Source organism: Bubalus kerabau, chromosome 13, assembly GCF_029407905.1.
Source record: "Bubalus kerabau isolate K-KA32 ecotype Philippines breed swamp buffalo chromosome 13, PCC_UOA_SB_1v2, whole genome shotgun sequence".
Classification (NCBI taxonomy): Eukaryota; Metazoa; Chordata; class Mammalia; order Artiodactyla; family Bovidae; genus Bubalus; species Bubalus kerabau.
This window is the reverse complement of record NC_073636.1, coordinates 79,082,546-79,102,280: the sequence shown is the minus strand read 5'-3', so window position 1 is coordinate 79,102,280 and position 19,735 is coordinate 79,082,546. Positions and strand designations below refer to the sequence as shown.

General features: G+C 52.7%; 2 long non-coding RNA genes across 3 annotated transcripts in view; both read right to left on the bottom strand.

Moving 5' to 3' along the window:
- Window positions 1–14,826, bottom strand: part of LOC129626087 (uncharacterized) — an 87,984-nt gene extending 73,158 nt beyond the window's left edge. Inside the window, exons 1-3 of one of the 2 annotated variants that reach the window (XR_008701748.1) lie at window positions 14,239–14,826; window positions 13,982–14,139; window positions 9,669–9,797 (exon numbers count right to left, since the gene is read on the bottom strand). This is a non-coding gene — a long non-coding RNA (uncharacterized LOC129626087). The remainder of the gene's footprint in view (window positions 1–9,668; window positions 9,798–13,981; window positions 14,140–14,238) is intronic. The other variant, XR_008701749.1, reaches the window with a different exon arrangement.
- A 3-nt stretch (window positions 14,827–14,829) lies between these two features.
- LOC129626089 (uncharacterized) lies at window positions 14,830–19,272 on the bottom strand. Its single transcript, XR_008701751.1, has 3 exons — window positions 18,725–19,272; window positions 16,251–16,327; window positions 14,830–15,705 (listed from the first exon to the last, which is right to left on the bottom strand). It is a non-coding gene; the product is annotated as an uncharacterized LOC129626089 (long non-coding RNA).
- Window positions 19,273–19,735: the final 463 nt, after the last annotated feature.

Below are 19,735 nucleotides of genomic sequence, written 5' to 3'. Positions count from 1 at the left end.
GGAATCTCTGGTGTTCCCCACCAGAAGATGGCCTTCAGGCTGGGCTCGGAGGAGCAGGAGGCTCCCGGTAGAAGGGCACTGCCAACCAGGGCACTGCTTGGGCAAAGGCGTGGAGGGGAACGCTCCCCGGGAGCGAAGCCGGAGCGTCTTTGGCCAGAGGGGGGTGTGACTCCCGGTGGCAGAGGCTGGGTGGGGTGCCGTGAGTCAGGGTTTGGCCCAGCCAGGCCCTGGCAGCGCCGTTTCCCATCAAGGGCCTGGGCGGGGTGGCTGCGGCTCCCTCTGGCCAAGGGTGAGGGTCTGAGTCAGCCCTCGTCAGGTAAGAGGAGGAGGACACGGGACTTTCCCACCTGTGCCCTGGAAGCCCGTGTGAGCTGGGCAGGGCGCCTCCCACGGAGGCGGGCAGGCAGGGACCTCTGTACCAGGTAGGGTTGGTGCTGCCCACCTCCACGGCTGACCCCGGGGCCCTGAGTCCAGAGAGAGGCCTGGGAGCTTCTCTCTCCCGACACGTGGGCTGGGAACCAGGACCCCAGCCAGGGCCTTTTCCTAGGGGAAGAAGAGAGGTTTGGTGTCCAGTGAGGTCTGGGAAGCCAGGGGGAAATCTCCCTTAACAGGAATAGTTATTTGAACCAAGACCTGAGGGAGGGGAGGAAGTGGGCGATATATCTGGGGAAGAGTGTCCTCAAGAAAGAGAACAGCAGGTGCAAAAGTCAAGCGGTGGAGGCTGGGGTTTTAAAGGAGCAGGGAAGGGAGAGCCAGATTACGCAGGCCCTGGCGGGCCACGAGGAGCACTTCAGACTTTAGATGAGAGGAGCGCCCCAGGACGGCTTGGAGCAGGAGCGGGACGGGCCGACTTTGGTTCCGATGAGACCTCTGGTTGCACGTAGAGAATGGATGGGGGTGAGGAGTAGAGCACGGGGCCAGGTGGCTGCAATGGTCCAGGTGAGTGAGGAAGGGAACTCGACGGGGTGGGGACCCTGCAGGTGGGCAGAAGAGGCGGGTTCCAAGGAATCCCTTTGGATGTCAATCAACACGTCCTTCCTGAAGACTTATGCCTGAGCCCTGTGTGGGAACTGTAGATACAGGGATGACAAAGACTGCGCCCTTGCTTCCAGTTCAGGAAACAAGAGGCACATAAATCAGTATGATGGCACCAGGGGTGAGCCAAGGGCATCCACACTGCACCAGGCCCCGTCTGCTGGCTTTCTATGTAGGCTTAACTCAACCTGGTGAGATAAGAACAGCCGTGAGCCCCCATTTCACAGATGAGGAAACTGAGGCCCTCTTGGGAAGGTTAAGTAAGCAGTGTGTCCAAAGTTAGGAGACTCCTCCCCACTAATAGGATTTACACCAAGGTCTGCACAGCTGCAGGACTGGGCCACCTGATGCTCTGATCTCCGGACGGGCCCGTGTAATCAGGGAGGGCTTCCTGCAGAGCCGAGACTACAGCTTGGTTCCCAGGGATGGGCAGCATTTCGTCAGTGCCCAGAGGGGGCATTCCACACCTGGGCACAGCAGGGGCCATGGCCTGGGGGTGAGGTCAGCTCCCTCAGCCAATGTCTCCTAAACCTCACTGAAAAGTCATCTTTAAAGTCATTCACACTTTTTATGAATGATTTTTTTTTTCCTTTGCTTGGTTGGTTTTTAAAAAATCATTTACTAGAGTAAAATTCACGTAACATCAATTAGCCACTTTAAAGTGAACGATTCATGTGCTAGTCACAATGGTATTTGCAGTGTTATGCAACCACCACCTCTCACTAGCTACAAAACATTTTCATCACCCCAGAAGGAAACCCGGTACCCATCAAGCAGCTGCTCCCCACTCTCGAGCCCTGCACCCCAGTCCTGAGCAACTACCATTCTTCTTTCTGTCTCTATGGACTTATCTATTCTACATATTTCATAGGGATTTGTGCCATAGGTGACCTTCAGGATCTGAATTCTTTCGCTCGGCATGATGTTATGGAGGTTCATCCTCTCTGTAGCACGTGTCAGTAAAGTAAACTTTTTTCAGGTAAATTTCCAAGGAAAATTTGTACCGTTACTGTTCTACAGACAAAACATAACCTTAAAAGCAATGATCACAAAGAAATATTATTAAACTCTAGCTGGATTCTATGGCTGGCTGAGGGCTCCAGGCTGAGGTCTGCTCTGCCTCCTAAAAGGAGATGAGCAAGCTTTGGAGACCTAGGAAAGGGCGGCCAGCACCCACGTGTGGCTATCTCTGTGGGTTAATCAGAAGAATCAAAGAGAACTCCAAAGGGAGCGATGCCCTGGAGGCTCCTGAGATTCCCAGGGCAGACGTGGGGAGCGTGTGGTCCATGAGGATGTCTTCTCAGGGCCTCCACAGGAGGACCCCAGGGAAAGGCCACCGACAGGAGCCTGCTGGGGAGCCAGTGCCCCAGCCCAGACCCAATCCAGAGAACTCCACGCTAACTGACGTCTCCCCTTTCCCAAACCCTTTCACACCCCTCAGCAGGACAAGAGACACCTGGGCTAGTTACTGGACTCTGTTCCAGTCCCTTGATGTGTTTGCCCACTTCTATGCCAATACCGGGCTTCCCAGGAGGCGCTAGTGGTAAAGAACGTGCCTGCCAATGCAGGAGACGTAAGAGATGTGTGTTTGATCCCAGAAGATCCCCTGGAGGAGGGCATGGCAACCCACTCCAGTGTTCTTGCCTGGAGAATCCCATGGACAGAGGAGCCTGGCAGGCTACGGTCCATGGGGTCGCGAAGAGTCTGACACGACTGAACTGACCTAGTAGGCACGTCGAGTTTTACTTTTTAAACCTCTGCCATAGATCCCATAGACTTCCCTGGTGGCTCAGACGGTAAAGCGTCTGCTTGCAATGCAGGAGACCCGGATTCAATCCCTGGGTTGGAAAGATCCCCTGGAGAAGGAAATGGCAACCCACTCCAGTACTCTTGCCTGGAAAATCCCAAGGACAAAGGAGCCTGGTAGGCTACAGTCCATGGGGTCGCAAAGAGGCAGACACGACTGAGCGACTTCACTTTCACTTTCATAGATCCCAAAGTCTGGACGGACAAGTTCTCCCTCTTAGTTCTTCTGTTTCAGAGTTGTCTTGGCTGTTTTTGCACATTTCTTCTTTCACTTGACTTTAGAACCTACCCTTTTCATGGACAGGTCTAGAGATATTAAGTGACAGACCCCAAGTCAAAGGGCTTCAAGTCTCATGGCTCATTTCCAAGATTCCCAGGAATCCAGTGCAGTTTTGGGGTCTGTGTGCTGTGAGGAGAGGCCGGTCTCTGTATCCCCATACGGGTGGGTCACCAAGGAGACATGTCTGCTTGTTAAAGGCTTTGAAATTGTTAGTCGCTCAGTCGTGTCTGACTCCGCGACTCCATGGACTGTAGCCCACCAGGCTCCTCTGTCCATGGGATTTTCCAGGCAAGAATACTACAGTGGGTTGCCATTCCCTTCTCCAAGGGATCTTCCTGACCCAGGGATCGAACCCGGATGTTCTGCGTTGCGGGCAGATTCTTTACTGGCTGAGCCACCAGGGAAGTTAAAGGCTTTAAACACCCTTAGAAGTAGCAGTGTTGGCCACATTCACATTTCCCCCGTACACTATTTACTCTTTCTCTTTAAGCCGACTCATGTTTTCAACTTTTATTTAAACTTCATTTTAAAGGAAACATTTGATCTCTGCTTTATATGAGAAACGAGCCTCAAGTGCGAGGCATTTGCTGCTGGTGCCTCGCCCAGCTCCCCTCCTGCTTACTTCCCATGAACATAAACCGGATTCCAGCTGCCAGCACCTACCCCCTTTACCCGTGGGCTCTGCCCACCTGCAGGAGGCCAGAAGTTCTGGGAATTAACACTCCAGGGAGCTGCCCCCACCCAAGGAGCGGCAGGAGTAGGTGTATCCATGCCTCAGCTCCCTGGCCGCGCCCACCACCCCCTCCCCCGCTGGAAAATCCCAAGGCTGTCTGCACCTTCTATATAATTTCTCAGAGCTCTGCAGCAGGTGCAGCCCCAGGCACCCACAGGGTTTCCTTGCTCAACAATATTCTCTGCACTGGAGGCCCCCCCGCCACCTCCTAGGCTCACTTTCCCACACCTCTACCAGAGTTTTCTGGGATCATCTCACAAATAAACTACTTGGCTTTGAATTATTTTCTTGGGGATCTGCTTCTAGGGGAGCTCAACCTAAGGCATTTGCTATAAACTGAAGATATTTAGCATATCATACAAAGTGGTAAAGAACCCACCTGCCAATGCAGGTAGACATAAGAGACGCGGGTTTGATCCCTGGGTCGGGAAGATCCCCTTGGAGGAGGGCATGGCAACCCACTCCAGTATTCTTGCCTGGAGAATCCCATGGACAGAGGAGCCTGGCGAGCTACAGTTCATAGGGTTGCAAAGAGTCGGACACAACTGAAGCGTCTGAGCTTGCACACACACACTGTTTCTTAAAATGAAAGAAGAAGTATTAGGAAATGAGAAAGACACACAGGCCCCAAGTGGAGCCTTGCCTTCCTAGTGACAGAGCCAGGAGGACAGAAAGGAGCGGAATGACTCTCGCGGGGAGCTGGTGTGATTCGGAGCCCACAGAGCTGGCTCTGGCCCCTACCACAGTCCACAAGGGGTGAGGCCCTGAGGACCACCTTCCAACGGGATGGCTCCAAGGTGGTGGAATGCCCCAGCTGGCAGGACACAAGCCTGGTGGACCCAGCAGGCAGCGCTCAGCACTGGGCCGGCCACAGGGGCCCGATGGGGACCAGGAGGAAGAGGAAGACAGGTGGTCCACCCTGAAGGTCCACCATGACGAAGCACAGAGAGCCATCAGCCTGTCACATGGGCTAAGGGACTCAGTGTTGCTTGAATGCACCTCAAAGGAGACATCATTCATTCAACAAAAGCTTATCGAGCATCTACTATATTCTGGGCACTGTACCAGGCACTGGGAAGACAGGGAAGGACAGATCAAAATCCCCCACAGTACTGATGCTCTAATGGAGGACACAGGCAAGAAACAAGTGAACACACAAGTAAACTGAAATGAGAGCCCTTGGTGCTACCAAGAAAATAAACAGAATTATAGGATAAAATTATAGCTTGTGAGAGTTGGACTATAAAGAAAGCTGAGCACCAAAGAATTGATGCTTTTAAACTGTGGGTTGGAGAAGACTCTTGAGAGTCCCTTGGACTGCAAGGAGATCCAACCAGTCCATCCTAAAGGAAACCAGTCCTGAATATTCATTGGAAGGGCTGATGCTGAAGCTGAAACTCCAATACTTTGACCACCTGATGCGAAGAACTGACTCATTGGAAAAGGCCCTGATGCTGGGAAAGATTGAAGGCAGGAGGAAAAGGGGACAACAGAGGATAAAATGGTTGGATGGCATCACCAACTCAATGGACAAGAGTTTGAGCAAGCTCCAGGAGCTGGTGATGGACAGGGAAGCCTGGCGTGCTGCAGTCCATGGGGTCACAAAGAGTCAGACACAACTGAGTTACTGAACTGAACTGATAGGATAAAATGTAGACGTGAGGGAGGCTTTTGATAGTATGGCCTGGGAGGGCCTTTGGGGAGGGAGTAGTTGAAACTCAGAACTGAATGTGGAGAAGGACCCAGTCGTGCAAACAGCTAGAAAAAGGGGGTCTCAGATGGAGGGAACAGCAAGTGCAAAGTCCCGGGGGTGGGAATGCGCTTGGTGTGTTGGAGGAGCAGAAGAAGCAGGCTGCTGTGCTGGAGTGGAGAAGCAGGAGGAAGGGTGCTGGGAGCCAGGGTGAAGCGGTCCCTGGAGCCACGTCAGACAAAGAGATGCCTGGTGGGTGTTTGTGGGATCATGAGTACCAGGGAAGACATCCACGGGTGCTGGGTGGGGAGCAAAGAGGGGAGCTGAAGGCATCAGGTTTGGGAGGCTTTTTCTCTTGATGGCTTTGTCAGTGGAAGGGAAGGCCAAGGAGAATGACCTTGGTTTGCATAGCACCAGCTCAGACTGCAGCGGGGAGGGGCTTCAGGCCACATCTGGGCGCATCTGGGTAGAACAGGCTAATTTCAATCATTAAAATCTCAAACTCATCTTTGGCATCTCATAGTAGCATCTACTCCATGAGATGCTGTTCACTGAGAACCTAAGCATCAGACTCTATGCAACCTGCTCAGAGGTTGCCAGATATATCCCCCTCCCAGAAAGAAGCTCACAGATGCAGAAACTTGCAGTATGAAGTGGTGAGTGTTCCAGGGAATGTTAGAGGAAGGCTCATTCAAGTCGGCTTTTGAAGGATGAAGAGGATTTCACTGGAGAGAAACCATCAACAGAAGGGCAGAAACTTCCTTTTGTCCTTCTGTACGTCCCAGCACCTAAGACAGAGCTTGGAGCATAGTAGGTGCTCAATCCATATTTCTTGATGGAATGAATCAGAGCTGCCCACACTTCAATTATTCAAGTACCTGGCCTCACGATTTTTGTGTGGTCTGCTTTCCACTATTTCTACCAGTGAACCAGTGAAGTTGCTCAGTCGTGTCCAATTGTGCAATCCCATGGACTGTAGCCCACCAGGCTTCTCCGTCCATGGAATTTTCCAAGCAAGAGTACTGGAGTGGGTTGCCATTTCCTTCTCCAGGGGATCTTCCCGACCCAGGGATCGAACCCAGGTCTCCTGCACAGCAGGCAGACACTTTATCGTCTGATCTACCAGAGAAGCCTATTGCTTAATATTTTTCTTCAAGTTGAATTAGCTTTCTATCTAAATGAATTTATTTTAAGAGGAGACATTTGATATGATCACTAGATTTGAAAAGAACAAAGAATATTTGCCATAAATCAAAGATAGCCAGAAAAACCACCACAATGAAAACAAAACAATGTTATTGAAGTCTGCCTGTTGAGAGAACAAAAAGGCAGGCTGCAGATTGAGAGGAAGTATTTGCAAATCACATATCTACAAAGGACTGACTCGTATCCAGAATATATAAAGAACTTTCCAAACCCACTAATAAGAAAACAATCTGATTTTTTAAATGGACAAAAATTTGAACAGCCACTACACCAAAAAAAAAGATGGCAAATAAGCACATAAAAAGATGCTTAACATCATTAGTCATTAGGGAAAGGCACATTAACAACACAATGACATTCCAGAGTACACCTATTAGAATGGCTAAAATTAAAAACAAAAAACAGACAATATCAAGTGCTGATGAGGACGGGAAGCAACTGAAACTTTGATGCAATGCTGGTGGGAGTACGAAATACAGACGCTTTGGAAAACAGTTCAGCAGTTTCTGATTAAGTCAAATGTACAGTTACCATGGGACCCAGCAATTCTAGTTCTAGAAATTTCCCCAAGATAAATAAAATGTTATGGTCACATAAAAACCTATTTGCAAAAGTTTATAAGTGGCTGAAACTCCAGTACTTTGGCCACCTCATGAGAAGAGTTGACTCATTGGAAAAGACTGATGCTGGGAGGGATTGGGGGCAGGAGGAGAAGGGGACGACAGAGGATGAGATGGCTGGATGGCATCACCGACTCGATGGACGTGAGTCTGAGTGAACTCCGGGAGTTGGTGATGGACAAGGAGGCCTGGCGTGCTGCGATTCATGGGGTCACAAAGAGTTGGACACGACTGAGCGACTGAACTGAACTGAACTGATACTTATAATCACTGAATCTGGAAACGGTCCACATATCCCTCACCTGGTGAGTGGGTAAACAACCAGTGGCATGTCCATATAATGGAGTACTATCCAGCAATAACAAGGATCGATGTACGGATAACACGCAGTGAAATAAACGCGTCTCAAATGCGAGGTGCTGAGTGTAAGAAAAACCAGTCTCAAAAATCAATGCACTATAGGATTCCACTTATATGACGTTCTGGAAAGGGCAAATTTATAGAAAGAGAAAAAGATTAAAGTTCAAAAACAAGTGACACTGACCTATGGTGATAGAAGTCAGGATAGCAATGCTCACAGGAAGGGAAGTAACAGAGGAGAGGGCAGGGCTCTGAGCCTGTTTGGGTGCTGATTCAGAGAAGGCGATGGCACTCCACTCCAGTACTCTTGCCTGGAAAATCCCATGGGCGGAGGACCTAGTGGGCTGCAGTCCATGGGGTCTCGAAGAGTCGGACACGACTGAGTGACTTCACTTTCACTTTTCACTCTCATGCCTTAGAGAAGGCAATGGCAACCCACTCCAGTGTTCTTGCCTGGAGAATCCCAGGGCCTCGGAGCCTGGTGGGCTGCTGTCTATGGGGTTGCAAAAAGTCTGACATGACTGAAGCAACTTACCAGCAGCAGCAGCAATTACTCAGCTGTGAAAATTCAAGCCGAGTACTTCTTTGCATATGTCATGCTCAGTCACTTCAGTCGTGTCCGACTCTTTACAACCCCATGGACTGTAGCTTATCAGGCTCCTCTGTCCATGGGATTTTCCAGGCAAGAATACTGGAGTGGGTTGCCAGTTTCTTCTCCCGCATATGTCATAGCTGAGTACAAAGGTTTTAAAAGTTTAGCTAGAAAAAGCTGTATGCCAGAGGTATGACATCTGAGACTTGCTCATTTTCACCAAGGGAGATAAGCAAGTATTGGGTGTTAGAGATAGGTTGGCATCTGCTCTTCATGATGCAAAGGAAGAACTATAGAAAGATCTGCAAAGGGAAGGACTCTATGTGACCCAATGTGAACTGACGCTCTGCACCCTATAAAATGAAGTTGGGTGGCCCCGATGGTGCCCAACATCAACAAAGAGAACATGTGAGTATCTGAGACAGCATGCTGGAAGGGTATGATGGCTCAGCTCTGAAAGCAGAAGAGCCCACATTTGGCCAGAGCCGTTAAGAAGTAGCTGGATTCAATTTCGCATTTTTCATCTCCGTGTTCCTCGGCACCCAACACAAGCCCAGCATGTGGTTAGTCTTCACTCGCTGGTCACCCCTCCGAGCACTCTCATCCGTTGTTCCCTCTGCTTGGAGACGCTCCCTTCTCCCACCCTGACCACCCGACAAACTCCTAAGCTCACCTTGGGGATGACTCTCTCTGCCCTGTTATCTGAATATCCCCTAGCGTTGCTGCTTCAGGGTCGTGACACAGGCTATTTCCTCGGCCTGGAATCACTTCCTTCTCCCTTCCCCCGGGCCAATCATGCCCTTTTGTGTGCAAGTGATGGAAAACCAAACTGTTTTCAGCCAAAAACAGGAAAAGTAGGGGCTCGTGAAAAAAAATCCAAGTGTGTCTACTTTCAGGTATGGCTGGATCCAGGGGTTCCAACCCTGTCTAGCTCTGTGTTGATCTCTCTCAGGCAGGTTTTTCTCTTATGAAGTCCCCTGATGCTCCAGGCTTTCACTTGCTCACTCTCCATCCAATGGAAAAACTGCAAGTCTTATCACCAATAATTCTCAGCAACCAAAGTCCCAGGATCAAGTTTCATTGGGCAGGCTTAGTTACACGCCCATCCCTGGACCAATCACATGGAACCAGACTTGGTCACATGTCCACCCTTGGAGACAGGGTCCTAGGACACCCCACCCAAATCTCATGGAATGAGATGAGGGAAGAGGAGGTTCTCCAGTAGGAAATTGGGGTGCTATTACCCCAATACAGGAGAAACCAGGAGATGGATACTGATTCCACCTTCTCTTGGAAAACTCTAGCGCTTCCCAGCATGCTGTGTGACCTCAGGCCAACCGCTTTACCTCTCTGGGCGTCATGTTCCTCTTCTGAAAAATGGGCAGCAGGCCATTTGAATTCCAACATTCCAGAATTCTGGGACAGCTTCCAGGACTGGCGGCTGCTCCCGAAATCCCAGGAACGTTCCAGTACTTCTGGGGACGGAAGTGGAGCATCAGCCAGAGCCGTCCCTGGCCCCCTGGCCTGGGAACATGCTTAGAGGATGACAATTGGGCTCCCTTCAGCCGAAATTCCACTCCCGTGGGGGCCTTGCCAAGGAAAACAAGCCCAAGAACTGGGCATTGAAGGTGAGCATATTTGACAAGTTTTAAGACGACAAATTATTTACACAGGTGTGGGAACCGTCCCCTCGCACCCGGCTTTCTTTTCTTTCTCTTCCTCCCCTTTCCAAATTCTTTCCCCCAAGGGTGCTGACAGACATGCCAAGGGAGGGGGTGGCTGGCTTGGGGATTGGCCTGGAGTGAGTCCATGAGCCCGAGGCAGCAGGGGAGGGGTGGAACAGCAGGGAAGAGGGTGTCTGTTCCGGGGGGGGCTCTTCTCCCCTCACCTACCTTCTTGCTCTCAACTTGCATTACCTGGGAAGCTACAAGACTGAGGTCCTGGATTTCAAAGCGACCTGAGTCCTTCAAGAGAATGGAGCTCAGTCCATCCTCAGTTGACAAGGAGTAGCTGACCCTGGAGCAAGCCAGGCAAGAGGTGGAGAAAGCAAAAATCATTTCTTCAACACCTACTGTGTTCCTAATGCTGAGCTGAGCCTTAAGAGTACACTGAGAATGACCCAGATGGAAATCTCTGCCCTGGTGGAGCTGACGAGGAAACAAACAATGTAAATGATGAGTTACCTTCATAAGCACTTTAAGAAAATAAAATAGAGCAAGGGGTTGGGGCAGGGCAGGGGAGTGGGGAGACTAGGTTTAGGAAGTGACGTTTGAGCTGAGAAAGCAGAAAAGGTGCCTGCTAGGCAGAGATCCGAAGGAAGGACATTTTGGGCAGATGGCTCTGCACATGCAAAAGCCCTGAGGTTGAAAGTGACTTGGGTGTCCAAAGAGCACTGAGGAGGCCCGTGTGGCCAGAGCCGGGCAGGGAATGGAGCTTGACCAGAGGTCTGCTCTGTGATTTCTGCTCAGGGAAACAAAGACACAAAGTGGGAATAGTTATCCCCACTTTACCAAGGAGAAAACTGAGGCTCAGAGAAGGGCAGTGACTTGCCCAGGGTCACACAGCAGAGTCAGACCCCAGCCCCTTCAACCTGGTCCCAAGCCCATGCCCCTTGCTTCTGAGAGGCGATAGGGCAGGAACAAGGAGTATCCAAGACCTGCCAAGTCTCTCGTCTGCAGCTCGGCCCCCAGGGGAAGGGGTGTCTGGAGGGTAAGCCCTCTTGCTTCCTGTGGGAAGAAAGTGGAGACTGATTTAGCTGCTGAGTCACGGGGGTACCACAGGCTCCCAGGCCTCAATGGGCCCTGCCTCAGTTTACCCACCTGTAAAAAAAATGGGTATAATAACATGTCTGCCTCCAGTACCAACTTCAGAGGGGTGCTAGGAGGGTTAATTACTGCCTGGCAATTCCAGGAGCCATGATGAAAGGTGGTGGGAAGTGGGCAGTATTAACCCGGGCAAATAATTACTCCCAGCCCGGGGGAGGAGGAAGAGGGGTCGCACCTGGTCCGATTCGGCCTGCATCCGGTTTCCTTTCCAGATGTGTAGGAGCACAGCAGGCATGAGCATCTGGCTCTGACAGCCATCCTGCCCCAAGACGCCCAGTACCAGGAGGACGTGGGGCTGTGAATGGGCACGAGCCACACAGAGCAGTCAGTCTTGAGACTGCATCTCTGCCCCTCCCTGATGGAGAGAGCAGGGCAGCACCCCTCCCCTGTCAGGGCCTTGGTTTCTTCATCTGCACAATGGGGGCAAGAAGCCTGCCTGCCCCACAGGCGCTGCGGTTTTCACAAGTACACCGACACGTTCCATCTCCCTGGCTGCATGTCAGGCTCCAATCTCCCATGCCAACAGCCATCCTGACTGCCACGGCCTGATGGGAAATGGTAAAAAAAAAAAAAAAAAAAAATTTCTAGAAATAAAAAAAAATTTTTTTTAAACACTCTTCAGGGGACTTCCCTAGCAGTCCAGTGGTTAAGACTCTGCGCTTCCAATGTAGGAGGCACAGGTTTGATCCCTGGTCAAGGAATTAAGATCCCACATGCTGTGGCATGGCCAAAAAATAAAAATAAATAAAAATAAAACACTCTTCGGAACGCTGATTAGGCCTCATGTTGCCCACAACTCTCGGGCCCCAGAGGCAAGCTCCAGCTGCCCTCTGCCCCTGGAATCCCAGCCTCTTGCCTGGCTTTGGGAGGGGAAACAGGGACAGATCCTGGAGAAAGCCCTCTCTTCCTCCTTTCAGTTATTTATTTTTTATATTATTTTCTTAAACTGAGGTAGTACCAACATAGCATTATATAAGTTTCGTGTGCACAACGTCTTGTTCCTACTTCTTCACACCTGACAGTGTGCATGTGCTAAGTCGCTTCAGTCGTGTCCAACTCTCTGCAACCCCATGAACGATAGCCCACCAGTCTCCTCTGTCCATGGGAATTCTCCAGGCCAGAACACTGGAGTGGGTTGCCATGCCCTCCTCCAGGGGGTCTTGCCAACCCAGGAATCGAACCCAAGTCTCTTATGTCTCCTGCCTGGGCAGGTAGGTTCTTTACCGTGAGTGCCATCTGGGAAGCCCATCTAACAGTATGTTCACCACTGAAAGTTCATTTTCCACCTGCCCTGCTCTGGCGGAGCCCCTGTATCCATTTTGCCCACCCCCTTGCCCTGCCTCTCCTTCCCTTCTGGTAACCGCAACTTCCTCCTCTGTATCTACATATTGGTTTTTTGTTCGTCTAGTAGTTTTCTATAGTCCACATATGAGTGAAATCATATGGTATCGATATTTGTCTTTCTCTGATTTATTTCACTGGGCATAACATCCTCGAGGTTCATCCGTGTTGTCGCAAATGGCAAGGCCTCATTTTTTTTCCTGGGTGAGTAGTATTCCACTGCATACATCCCTCTATGTGGCAACATTGTGCCCATCTCACAGAAGGGGACACTGAGGCTCTGAGATGCACATGTCAAAGCCCTAGGCTAGGAAGAGGCAGATCTCAGCCCTCCGCTTTACCCTGAAGCTGTCTGAGTCCCAGCTGAAGCCTCAGCGTAGATGCCCGATCCTATATGGTGACCCCAGAGATGAGGCTTTTCCATGTGAGTGGGCTGTTCCTGGTCTTGGGGACCCCAGACAGGAGGGAGCCAGGCCCTTGCCAAGTGGCCGCCCCTGCAGGCACAGGGCAGGCCCCAGGAAGCTCGCTTTCAGGAGGAGCCCAGGGCTCAGAGTGCTGGTACAGGGCGTCTGTGCCCACCCCACCCCCACATGCTCACCTGGTCCCCCTCTTACCACAGGTGCCCCGCTCCAGCCACACTGGCCCAGGTGATCTCCAAACACGCCTTGGCTCCCACCAGCGCATCTATGCACCTGCAGTCCCCTCTGCCCAGAGCAATGTCCCCACACACACTCCTTCCCACGCTGGCTTCTTTTTATCCAATCTCTCTTCAAAGGTCACCTCCTCAGAGGATCACTCTTGGGCTGTCTCCATCACAGCTTCTGCTTTATTTCCTGCAGAGCCCTCATTCCTCTCTGAAATGACCTGAAATTTCTGATTCCCTCACTACAGTATAGACTCTGTGAGAACAGAGGGGCTTGTTTTTATTTCTTCTTTTTTTTTTTTTCTTTGTTATTCACTGCTGTATTTCCAGGACCCAGTAGAACACAGCCGTGCTCAACAGATATTTGTTGATGTAATAAAGACATTTTTAAAAATAAGAATCATTTGGGTCACGAGGAGAGGGGTGGGTGTTCTAGGGGGCAGGGAGCGGGGATGGCTCCCCCAAGGACTGAGTGATTTCTCCGGAGTCTTTCAAAGTCCTGGGGAACTCTGACAACACAACAGCAACAGTCCTGCTTGTCAGGCTGACTGTGCTCAGCACTGGGCATGGATCATCTCATTTAACCCTCGCACTGGCCCCGTGAGGTCAGTCCTGTGATTATGCCCATCCTCCAGATCAGGAAACTGTAGCTTAGGCGAAGGGATGCATTCCCCTCTCTAGTCTCCCCCACGCCCTACCTCCCGCCCTCCAGAGCCCCAGGGTCCCCTAGAGACAGCCCCACCCCTTGATTCCCGGCGCAGCCTGGAGAGGTCACGTGCCCTGCCTGACGCCCCCCCCTAGCTGGTCGGCAGCCCGGAGGGACGATCTCTGGCTCCCCGTGGCCACTCACCCGTGGGGAGGGAAGACTGGCTTGGCGGCCAGCCGGTCCTGGGGACGCCGGGCAGCCAGGAGTTTCTCTCCCCGGACTTACTGTACATGATTCAGCGCCAGCCCCGGTTGTGAAATCTGGGAATCTTGTGGGCAAGGCCAGGCCCCGGGGATGGCTGTCTGGGAAAACGAGGCCGGGAAGGGGTTAAGGGGGGCAGCAGGCCACCCCCCACCCAACACCCCGGGGGGGAGGCACCACGCCAGGCCAGCAGAGCTCACCGTTCGCACTGGGCCGGCCACCGCCTGCGGCCTGTCGCTGACATCACAGCTGCGTCAGTCCAGCCTGCCCAGCCCCCCCACTTCCTTCCCTCCCGCGGCGGCATCTCCAGCCACGTCTCCAACTTCACTGTCCTCTCCTGGGTCGGGGGGGCAGCTGGTGCCCAACCTCCCCTCCTGGGAGAGAGGGGAGATGACAAATAGTCCTCTGCACACAGGAGGCGCTTCATAAGCCACAGCTGTGATGGGTGTGAGCCAAAGCACAATCCCGCAGGTTAAACGTTCTCATACCCATTGCAGAGAAGAAAAGACCGAGGGTCGGAGAAGAGTAGGGACTTGCCCAAGGTCTTCCAACTGCACGGTCGTAATTACTTGAAATGTTAATACAATCCTGCTGCTCGTCCTCAGCTTTTTATTAGAAGCACGTGTATCTCTCATCGCCCATTGGGTTGCAATGACTATCCCGAGGCTGGGGATTTTCTTTCTTATCTCATTTGTTTGCTTAAATTCCATTAAACCAAATGGGCATTTGTTTGACTAGAGAGATAATAAAAAGGTTTCATAGGAACCATTCGCAGATCAGTGATGACTTCTGGTACTGTATTAAATGAATTCTACCCTTGAAATTTTCAAAAAACTCACTGAGGACCTGCTCTGCTCCAGACACCATTTGTGCATATTAGACTCAATCCTTACAGGGCCGCAGTGCAATTAATCTCACAGATGAGAAAACAGGCATGGGGAGCCCCCCCGTAGCTGGTAAGCAGCAGTCATAATAAAAAATATTACCAGAATGATAATAACTGGCATAGATTAGGTACTTACTCCATGTGCTGAGTGTAATATTTACATCATCTCACTGGCTTCTCTCATGACTCTAGAAGATAAGTACTGTTGGTTTCCCCATTTCACAGATGAGAAGCTGAGGGGTTAACTCACCTAGATAATAAAGGTGCTAAGTGGCAGAGTTGGGATTTGAACCCATGTCTTCTGTCCCTGCGTGCACGCATGCTAAGTCACTTCCATCGTGTCCAACTCTGTGCGGCCCTATGGACTGTAGCCCTCCAGGCTTCTCTGTCCATGGGAATTCTCCAGGCAAGAATACTGGAGTGGGTTGCCCTGCCCACCTCCAGGGGATCTTCCTGACCGAGGGATTGAACCTGTGTCTCTTATGTCTCCGGCATTGGCAGGTTCTTTACCACTGGCGCCAGCTGGGAAGCCCCTTAGTCCCTACTCCGAGCTGGGGCTGGACACACAGTGGCTGCTTAGGTAACTCAAGGACGACCAAGCTGGAGAACCCTGGAGCTGCCAAGGGATCCGTCCCCCAAGATAGCCCTGGCATCAGCTCGAGGTCGCCGGTGTGGGCCTGGCCCAGCTGGAAAAAGACGTGCGCTCACATCTTCTCCCAGAATGCCATCTCGCCCACGGAGGTAACAGCCCTCAAGCTCACAGCCACGGTTGTCCAACCACCTATGAGGAAGTTCATTGTTTTCCCCATTGTACCGGGCAGAGAAAGCAAAGCTCAGAGAGGGCGTGTGACTTGCTCAAGGTCACACAGCAGGCTCCAGCTCCACTTTTACCTCCCAATCCTGCACTTAGCTGGCAGAGCCCTGGGGTGTATGTGAAGAGGGGGAGATAAGGTCTGCGCCCACCAGCCCACCCCGCACCTTGGGATGAGGACTTCCTCTCCCCCTCTTGCCTTCCTAAACCCCAGCTGAGAGTTAGCGGGACTTGGTGGGGCTGAGCCATCCGTGAGCCGCCTCACAAAGGAAGGACAAGAAGAGTGTTCCTGGCCGAGGGACCAGCAGGAGGAGGAGGCACAGCTCACTGAACAGTGGGGGATGCGGGTCCAGCGGGGCTGAGGGGGAGAGACGGGGGCTGGAGGGAGGAGGCCAGCCCGCGTGGCAGGAGCCTTGAACATCAGGCTGAGGAGCTCGGGCTCTCTCCAGGGGCAATGGGGAGCCACGAAGGCTGTAGAGCAGGGGGCGAGCACGATCCACAAACAGAGAACTGACCGCTCCAGACCTCCCCTGTTCTTCCTGCTTTCATCCCGGCCTCTGCAGTCCATTTTCCACTCGCCACCAGAGGGGTCCTGTGAAAACGCAAGTCAGACTGCGTCCCACCTCTGCTCGGAATCCTCCACGGCGCCCACCTCGTGCGGAGAAGCCACGAAAGAGGGTCCTGGGGCCGGCCCCGCCCCTGCCCCCAGCCCTGCTCTCTGCCGCACCACCTCAGGGCCTTTGCCTTGAGTGCTCCTCCTGCGTCATGAAAACCTCTTCCCCCTGCTGGTTCCCTCCCTCAACTCACAGGTTGTTGCTCAGACGTTCCCTGCTTAGTGAGGCTGTCTCTGACCCATCTCTAGATATGGAAACCCCCAGCTCAGCCCACCTCCTTTCCCCACTCTATTTCTCTCTGCAGCCCTGGTGCTTTCAAATACAATGTACGTGTGTGTGTGTGCACATGTATGCGCACACACTCAGTCATGTCCAACTCTTTGTGACCCTGTGGACTGTAGCCTGCCAGGCTCCCCTGTCCATGGAATTTTCCAGACAAAAATACTGGAGTGGGTTGCTATTTCCTCCGACTTGGGATCTTCCCAACCCGGGGATCAAACCCGAGTCTCTTGTGTCTCCTGCGCTGGCAGGCAGCTTCTTGACCACTGCACCACCTGGGAAACCCTTCAAATATAATATACAACTTATTTATCTTGCTTGTTGTCTGCTCACCCCACCAAAGTGTGAACTCTGTGGGGGCAGAGACCTCTGACTGTCTCGTGTCCTGCTTTGACCCCAGCGCCTGACACACAGGAAATGCTCAATAAATATTTGTTCAGTGAATGAATTCTCTTTCCCCTCAGATTAATTTTCTGAGGGTTTAGAGCTTACGACCTTTGCTCCCAACTCCAGATACACAAGTGACTTGCCCAGGGTCACTCAGCTCACAAGTGGTCAGTTGATCTGACCCCCAAAAGTCTGTGATATTTTTTCCTTCATTCTGGGCTGCCCCTCTGGGATTTAGGCTGATGCCATGTTACCACTTCTGAGGGCTCTCCTTGGTGCCACCTTACGCTGGAGGCTCAGAGAGGTGAAGCAACTTGGCCGAGGTCACACAGCAACCAAGGGTGTGAATTCAGGTCTTTCTGCCTCTGTGTTCTGGGCATTTTCCACTAAAGCAGCTCTGTCTCTCTCCCCTCCTCCTTCCCTCTTTCCAGCCAGTGTGTCTGCCGCTGAAATATCAGGCCTGCTGTGTGCAGCCTGGACATACACCACGTCCCGGGCCGGGCCCCGCCCGCCACCCCGGCCGGGCCGCAAGCACAGCGCTGGTCCCACATGCCTCTGGGATGAGCTGCCGAGAGTGTGACCAGGCCCAGCTGACACATTTCAGAACAGATGTGGGCCCGCCTCCCACGGGCCCGTGGAGCCCAGCCAAGGCTCAGCCCAGCATCCACCCTCAGGGCGTGGTGCCAGGCCTTGGAGGGGGCGAGGGCAGAGAAGACCAGCCACCCTGGAGCGTTCACGTGAGGCAGAGATTAAGGGGGTCCAAGCTCGAACCAGGGCCCAGGCCTCAGTGGTTATGGAGGGAAAAGAGACAATTTTTCAGGGCTGAAAATCCAGTGGGATTTTAAATGACTGAAGCGGGCCAGAGTTAAGATGATAAAGAGTTATTTTTCCCTGGCCTCAGCTTCAGAGAGACAAGAGGGAGTGGAGGGGACCAGGGCACGCACCCCATCTAAAGCCCAGTGTGGCCCCTTGGGGATGGGGACCCAGTGCAATCAGAATTTTGGGTCCTCTGATTTTCCAGAAACACAAGTTTTTATCCAACATCTACAGATTCTTTAATGTTGTCTCCTTTCATTTAAAAATTCTGTTTGGACTGAACACAACCAACCCACGGGCCAGATTCGGTCTCTCGGGCCTCTGGTTTGTAATCTCCAGTTGGCCAAAGAGGACAGCCAGAGAAGGAGCGGATCAGGACCTGATCAGGATCGGAGGGTCGGGACGGTGGCCAGAGCCAGTGCCAGCAGCTCCAAGGCGCTGTGGAAAAGGTCCCTGTCATCTGGTCCCCCTCCTCTGTCTCCCGGGTGAGGCTCCCCGGCCCGCCTGCCCGCCGCAGCTGGCCATGTGGTGGAAGGGGGCCCACATGGGACACAGCTGCGGCCGTTTTCCAGACAGATCTTCATTTTCCTCTCCTATCCCCCACGGCCCTGCCGCCTCAGGAAGTAGGTGACCCTGTGCCCCACCAGGTCACCCCCCAAACCACGCCCTCATCAGCCTGCTTTTCACATGCCAGCCCCACGCCCCCCATGCTCCAAGCCACCCGGCTCCACCGCCGTCACTCTGAATCTCAACCACATCCTTTCATGGCCGACGTTCAGATGAGGAAACTGAGGCTCGGGGAGGGGGAGAGACTGGCCCACGGCCCTACCACAAGCACGCAGAGGAGCTGGACCCGAGCTCAGGCCTCATGTGCTGGGTCACGGGGGCCTCACCTCCTCTCCTCCTGCCGAAACCCAGCCCGTCCTCCGAGGTTCGGCCCTAAAACTTCCTCCTGGGGTATTTAAGCGGCAGCCAGGGACTTCCCTGGTGGTCCAGTGGTTAGGACTCTGCGCTTCCAATGCGGGGGCATTAGTATCCCACGTGCCTCGTGGCGTGGCCAAAAAACAAAACAAGACAAAAAAACAAGCCGCCGGGTCCTAGCCCAGGTGCTGGTATTCAGAAATGAAGACATAGAGTTTGTCTCAGGCTTCCCCCACAGTGTTTGTTGAATGAATATTTCACTCACTTCCTGGGAATCTCCTTTTCCCTAAGTCATAGGCTTATACCCAGTCTGTCTCAGCCTCAGCATCCTGTTCCTCTGGCCACTTGTCTGCACGCTTCCCAGATGTCGCTCCTGCGTGGTCCCCAGGCATCCTTCACACCAACGCCCCCCAAGTGAGCTCTCTGGCCTCCCCCACACTGCCCCTCTGCCTCCAGTTTCCTGCTCTTAGAAGGTCCACCTTTGCCCAGTGGACAAAGCCAGAGGCCCAAGCGCCGTCCGTAATACCTCACCCCCCACACCCTCAGCCCAACTGGTCACCAAGGCCAAGGAGACTTGTCCTCAGCGTCCCCCAAATCCGTCTGCCGCTCACCTCCTCCTTGGCTGACCTCACTCTCCTCCTCACCGTGTACCCCTCGTAGGAACACCCTCCTTTCCGAATCGAGCTTCCCACAGCAGCTGGCTGACGTTTGCCGTTTCCTACAGCCGCCAGCTGTATGTAGCTCCCCATCACAGAAGGTAGTTCCATCACAGAAGGCAGTTCAAACACCTTGGCCAGCCTTAAAACCCCAGATCAGTCCAGTGACCTCTCCCCATCCGTACACATTCTGGCCTCAACCAACCCGAACCCCTCTCACTGTTCCAGCACGCTGTGCTTTCTCTCATCTCTGAGCCTTTGCCAGGCTGTTCCTTCTGCCTGGAGGGTTCTTCCCTCCTTAACCCCATCTCTTGTCTGACTACTCCA